This window comes from Jaculus jaculus, chromosome 3 (genome assembly GCF_020740685.1).
Source record: "Jaculus jaculus isolate mJacJac1 chromosome 3, mJacJac1.mat.Y.cur, whole genome shotgun sequence".
Classification (NCBI taxonomy): Eukaryota; Metazoa; Chordata; class Mammalia; order Rodentia; family Dipodidae; genus Jaculus; species Jaculus jaculus.
Window position 1 is genome coordinate 89,619,920 of NC_059104.1, and position 7,508 is coordinate 89,627,427.

Genomic DNA, 7,508 nt, shown 5'->3' on the forward strand with positions numbered 1-7,508 from the left:
TCATTGATATTAATAACATAAAATTGTCATTAGACCTCTTGCTTGTTAGTAATAGGATTAATCAACTTGGTGTAGTTTTTTTCTTAATAGCATATAAGAAAGATGTTTAATAACGGGTTGAGATGAGTTGATTGAAGGAACTGGGAAAGAATTTTTCAATGTTGGGACATAGAATTCTCGTTTAAAATGCTTTTTGAATGGTACATAGATCAAAATGGTAAAGTATGTGTATAAAGTATGTGTATGTGCATGTGTAGGAAAAAATTTTCAGGCTAAACCTAAACACCAATGCCTAAAATTAGAGAGTTTTCAAATGTTTACAAATTCTTAAGGAACAAAAAACTAGTTTTCAGGCTAAAATATGTTGTGATAATTTGCTTAACTTTATCAAATTTAAGTTGTGGGTAAAACATAAAACTGTTTGTGTTGGGCTGGAGAGATGGCTTAGCGGTTAAGCGCTTGCCTGTGAAGCCTAAGGACTCCGGTTCGAGGCTCCGTTCCCCAGGTCCCACGTTAGCCAGATGCACAAGGGGGCGCATGCGTCTGGAGTTCGTTTGCAGAGGCTGGAAGCCCTGGCGTGCCCATTCTCTCTCTCTCCCTCTATCTGTCTTTCTTTCTGTGTCTGTCGCTCTCAAATAAAAAAAAAAAAAACTGTTTGTGTTAATAAAAATTTGTATATACATAAAATCAGTAGCTATTAAGATCAAACCAAAATCATTGGTTGTCAAATGGTATATTTTCTTTCAAAAAAGATTTATCAAGGGTTATGTTAAAATTTAGCTAGCTGTTTTGGCTCAGAAAATACCAGATTATGCTCTATTGTATGTATAGTAACTGTCTTATTTCTGAAATTTTAAATCCAGTGCTTATAACAAAATTAACTCTTTTTTTTTGTTTGTTTGTTTTTCGAGGTAGGGTCTCACTCTAGCCCAGGCTGATCTGGAATTCACTATGGAGTCTCAGGGTGGCCTTGAACTGATGGCAATCCTCCTACCTCTGCCTACCTAGTGCTGGGATTAAAGGCGTGTGCCATCACACCTGGCTTACAAAATTAACTCTTAAGACACATTCCCTACTTTAGGGTACAGCCTCATGCTCAAACAATGGTCCTCATCTGAGAAAAAAAAAATAATATTCAAGCTTTGTGGTTCAGTTTCCAACATTCTCTGGGTAATTGGTACCCACAAAGTTATCTGAACTATTCACAAATGTTTTCAAACACAGGTGCTAAGACTTTATACTGTATTATTTGTGCTTTTCTGACAAATTCTAGGCTAAATTAATTAGTTTGTTTGCAAATTAATTGGTATTGTTTTCAAGACCAGTAACAGGTTCTGCCTATGCTTATAACTTAGATATTTCAAGTGTAAGATGTGCCTAATTTCTATGCCTCAGATATATGGCTTATGCTGACAGTACAACAAAAATTAAAAAGATTGGACAAAATGATTTTAGAAGCTCTTGTGCCATTCTTTAACTAAATCTATTTCAGTAATCAGATATGCTCTATATGTACATACATCCAGGATGATGTATCTTCCTTTCTAAGTTTACTAATTACCCATGTAGAAAGCCAAAGCCAACTTGAGTCATTGGAGTAAAAGTTGACAACATTCTGGACTGTGCTTCCAGGTCATGAGGCCACTGGAGATGATGGGACATTTCTACACTGGACCCCTGGTAAGTTACCTGTCTTCCTGAGCAGGGAGGATATAGGGACCCAAACAAAATTGGTGTACAGTCTGAAACAGGAGAGTCACAATTGAGGAGCAGTCAGTCCTCCTGACTTCACAAAGAAGGGAAAAGTACTTGGCCAGCATGGCCCTGACTTATCTTAAGAGACAGAAAACACCAGTAAGCTATAGAGCTACTCCTAGATTCCTAAAGTCTCTTTGGAGAGCCATTAATGACCTACAATATTAATCCTTATTAAATTTTGGCTGTGTATATAATCCTAAACACCAAGAGAAATATATAACCAAAGATTAAAAAATACCTTAAATATATGAATGGCCTATTAAGTAATACAATAAGAGCTTCTCAAGAGGGGAAACAAACATTAAGACATCTTTTTCCCATAATTCTAATTCTATAAAAAAAAAACTATATATGTAAAAATGGTTATTTTCAAATCTAGAATATGTAAATAATTCTGAGATATATATATATATATATATATATATATATATATATATATATGAACATTACAGACTTTAGTGACACCCAGTGACTCTATATTATCAAAGTTAAATGTTGTGTATATGTTTCTGATAACTCTGCTAATATCTCATCTGTTTTACAAGCTATGTTGAATACTACTGTGCCATTTAATAAACAGTTCTGAAAGAAAAATCTCAGACAGCTCATCCTCAGATGGACCTGAGACAATCCAAGCCTGTCTACCTGGCTTTCCTCAACCACAAAAAGGACCAGTTTGCTGTGTGTTCACTTCTCATCAACTCCTTACTTTTATTCTTTCTCCCCAATGTTGTCTTCCAAGACTATCTTCCTACACTCTGGGGTCCATTAGAATAGTTCTGTTCTCTGTGAGAGTCTAACTGAAACAAATCAGAACTCTGTGTCCCATTCAGCAGGAAATAGTAAGTGATCTGATGTCTTCATCCTTTGTCCCCTAAAAGCAGTTAGAGTGTCTTCTCCTGAGAGGGAGAAATAAAGGGGTATAGATTTAGGGTGACTGGACCCCTAAAGATAAAAAGGACAAGAAAAAATTTCTTGTCTCTTGCCCACTTCCAAAGAACCATTTTTCCATGTGTACTCTGAGTCACTGGCTTCATCTATAGCTCGTACCTTCCGGACCGCTCTCCCTTCTCCTCTTCTCAAACATGTTCGGGTAGCTGGCTCAATGCAAGTTTTAAGAGCTACCATCCAGGTCCTCAATTCTTCCCAACCCAAACTGACTAAACCCTGTTGGCTATATTTAAACCCACCCCCACCTATAGTATGAAGGAATAGCAATCCTGGAATATCACTCATTGTCGAATGAGGCAACCCAAGGTAGATGGGAACAAACAGGAATTGGAAAGTTAACACTCGAATATATAACAGGAACTAGACTTTGTGTCGGAAACCAGATTCCCCTGAGTTATTCCCAACTGGGTCCTGACAGTCCTGGATATATAGTTCCCTCCAATGTCAGATGGTGGGCCTACACTACAGGCTTGGCTCCCTGTGTCCATACCCTGTGACCATACTAGGTCCTCAGTCAAACTGGTGATTTTTGTGTGCTAGTATAGCTGGTCCCCCAGATTGTCTACTATCCTGATCAAGGCCTTCCTGTACAAACAGAACAAAATGGGACAAATGGGAAATTGTTACAGTCATGCTGTTATATTCCCTTTTTAGGCATAGGACTGGCCAGAGCAATAGGCACCGGCACCTCTGCTTTAGTACTCCAAGACAAAAACTATAAATACCTCAGGTCAGCCATTGATACAGATTTAGAACAAGTGGAAAAATCCATCTCCTGTTCCAAGACTCCCTTTTCTCCTTAGCTAAAGTACTTATACCTAACAGATAAGGATTAGACCTATTATTTCTCCAACAAGGTGGCCTCTGGGCTGCCTTAAAAGAAGAATGTTGTTTCTACATTAATTATTCTGGTTTTATAAAAGAATATATGGCCATACTTAGAAAGAGACTACATGAAAGTAAACTAGAAAGGGAACAATCCCAAGGATGGCACGGGTCTCAGTTTAATTGGTCCCCCTGGTTAGCAACTCTGGTCTCTGCCTTAACAGGGCCACTCATCCTCCTGTTGATTGCCCTCACCTGTGGCCCCTGCATTATTAATGCCTTGGTCAAACTTGTTAAGGATTACTTAGCCATAGTACAATTAATGGTTTTGAGATAACAGTAGTACCAAACTTTAGATACATCTCAAGGATTCGAGATGAGGCGGGAATGAAGGGACCAAACTGATACCATAGCAGGCTTCAGTAAAATGCTATCCTAACTAGGCCTAAGTTTCAGTTTCCCAGAGAGGCAACCAAGAAACTACGAACAAAGGACTATTAATCAACAGTAACCTTGACAAGATAATCACTGGGGCTGACTCAGTCCTTGGAGACATGTCCCTTTCCAGCTTCCTGCCCCAACCAATGAGAAATGTACAACTGTTATTACTGCTTGCCTAGCCAATCATTTTAAAGAAAATTAAAAAATTACCTAAGCCCGCCAAAATTCCTCTATCTGTGCTTAAAAGGACCCTGTGTGTTCCTTTCCTCATTGCCATTTTTATATGAACAGTTGACCCCTACATGTTGGCTGAATCTGCAGAATAAACACTCTTTGTTTTTACATACTATTTGACTCTGGGGTCTTTCAGCAGTGATTCTTGAACCGTTACAGGACCCATAGCTTTACAATGACTTAGTATGACCTCTCTTTGACCCTTGGTCATGGAATTCTCCTACTTGAAGCTTGGCAACTCCCTGGACCTTTATGTAGCAATCAGGGCCTACTCTGTCAAAGCCTTCTCAATAACTCTAACATCCTTCACAACCCTTCTATACGTTGGCCCTCTTCCTAGTATTGCTGCTGCAGGCTGCTTTCTGGGACTCTTCAGCCTCATTCTTGACTCTTACACTGCTCTTGTACCTTTCCTGCTATGCCCAGTAATGCCACCTCCTCTTCATGTTGCTAGGTCAGGTTGCTTAACTTAAAATAAAGATCGCAAGTTGGCAGGAGAAGACCATTCCAAAAATGATTTTCTCAATACAAGGAGGCAGCAAAGAATAAGTGCCTCCTAATAAAACAAACAAACAAACAAACAAAAAAATAGCCTGCCAAAGAGTGTGGTAGGGATATTTGCCCCTACTCATGGTACATGTAGCCTTTCAAGCAAATGGATGTTTACTCTAATCCTGGGCCTTCTGCTGAGCCACCAGGAGAAATTAACCTCCTAAGAGCTATGTGATAAAGGCTGCAGGATTATCTTGAATGCATCATATCTTGCTCTGCCTTGACAAAGTGTTGGTACAAGTTGTCCACAATGGCCTTGACTGGAATGAATCGTCAGACATGATTGTACCCATCTTTCCCAACTGATAAAGAGTCTCCAGGGTGATTGCAATATTTGCAAAATAGCTAGAATGTCATGAAGGCAATCCAGCTGGTTACCAGGTAAGGTGCTACTGGCTTACAGTTCCCCGCTCAAGGGTGCCAGATATAGGTGAAGGGCCTCTCCAGTGACCAGTTACTCAGTTTGTATCACCTATAGAAAGCATTTAAAAAAGTTTTCATAAGAAAGACTTGGTGAAAACTTACCATAAAATTAATAATTCTAATAGTATTTAACAGTATTCAGTAGTACTTAGTAATGTTTGCCATGGCTTAATTCCTGCCTCAATTTCTCAGGGATAGGCAATGAGACTGAAGAAAACAATTCATTTTCCCCTAGGGCTATGTGCCTAAGAGTATAATAGTTTTAAATACTATTAAAGTACAATTGATGCTAATGATAGGCCTTTATTAAAGTACCACTATTTAATATTTATTTTTCTTTAAATAAATTAGGATGTTGGGGACTGAGGTGATTTCACTCTCTAAGTGATAGCAGTGAGAACCTTCTCTGGTGTCTGGTTGCCTTGAGCAGGGTACTATCAGCCAGAAAGTTGGACACACTGTGCTTATGATAGCCTGGCTGCTTTTGTTACTTTAAACATCAGGATAGGCTATAGCAGCAAGAGTTCATGGTATCAAGCATAGCTCCAGGACAATGTAAAACTGAAGCACATGGCACATGGAGTTGTCTTTTGTTAAGGGCTTCTCTGTTCACTGCAGCAGTTCTGCAAGGTTCCAGGACAACCTCCATTCACTTTTGCTTAGTCCTCACTGTGTTAGAGAGCAGGGCTTGCTTTGAATTTGTCCTAAGAGTTTTGTTTCACCTACTTTCCAGAGAACAAAGCACTGGGGCAGTATGGATGCTGAGACAATCACTGACAACAAGGTCTTGATGATTGCTACTGAGGCAGCATGACAACCGCGGAGTGATGTCTCGAAGGATATTCACAGAGGTTCAGCCCTCTTCATTACTGGCTATCCTTGCACTCTAAGGATGTGTTCTACATCAAATTGGTTGAAGTTAATGAACAACAAATCTGACATGAATGGGTACCTATGTTAGTTAATAAACATGTTCAGCAAATTCTAAAGCAATAACTAAACATTTTAAAGAAATATAATGGAAATATGAAGAGAGGAGATGGAATGAAATTATACAAATGGTTAATTAAAAATAGAGGAAACAAAGGCAGAAGAGATGGCTTGGTGGTTAAAGTGCTTGCCTGCGAAGCCTAAGAAAGCATGTTCTATTCTCCAGATCCCACATTAGCCAGACACACAAGGTTGAGGCAAGCACAAGGTCACACATGCCCACTATGTGGTGGAAGAGTCTGGAATTCAATGGCAGTGGCTGAAGCACTCAGGAGCCAACTCTCTCTCTCTCTCTTTCTTTCTCTCTCTCTAAAAAAAAAAATAAAGTAAATAGAGGAAACAAGATGAAAATTCATACACAAATCCACATATAAAATACTTAACAAAGCCAGGTTTGGTGGCACATACCTTTATTCTCAACACTCAGGATGCAGATGTAGGAGGACTGCTGTGAGTTTGAGGCCACCCTGAGTGTTGTGGTTTAATACATGACTCCAAATATATTCAGTTTTTTATTTGTTTGTAGTTTGCATCTGTAGTCACCTGGCTGGAAGCAGTGTCACTGGGCAGATCTTAAGGTGTGGTGGTGGGTTTCAGATTTCAATCTAAAGATATGAAAAGTTTGCCTAGCTGAAATTCCTGAAGTGTGCTGTGCTATGTGGCTTTTGGCTTTTTGACTGGTTCTTCTCTCTCTCTGTTTGGACCTGTGAAGGCAGGCCAGCTTCTTCTGCCATTATGAACTTCCCTTGGATCTGCACGCTTCAATAAATTTCCCTTCCTCCATAACTGTGCCTTGTCTGGAAGTTAATCTCAGTGAACTTGAAGCTGTCTCAACACTCTGGATGCAGAGGAGGACTGCTGTGAGTTTGAGGCCACCCTGAGGCTACACAGTAAATTCCAGATCAGCCTGGAGTAGAGTGAGACACTACCTCAAAAAAAAAGAAAGGAAGAAAGAAATAGATAGTTGGAAAAACAAGTTGTTATCAACCCAATTATTTCAAAGACTTTGTAACAAATGGATTAAATAAATAGATATTTAAAAAACAGAGAAGCAAAGAAGATTCAGCCCATGTTTGGTATAAGAAAACTACTTTAAATTTAAAGACATAACTTCAAAACAAAGAGTAGGAGACAACTATATCATGCTAACATTAATTGACAGATACATGAAGTAGTAATGTTAATTTTTGAAAAAGCCAAATTCAGAACAAAAAAAAAATCAAAGTATCACCTAATGATAAATCAATTCTGTAGCAAAATATACTCATCTTAAATTGGAATGTTCCAAAGACAAGAACATCAAAACATGTGAGGCAAAAACTGAAATAACTATA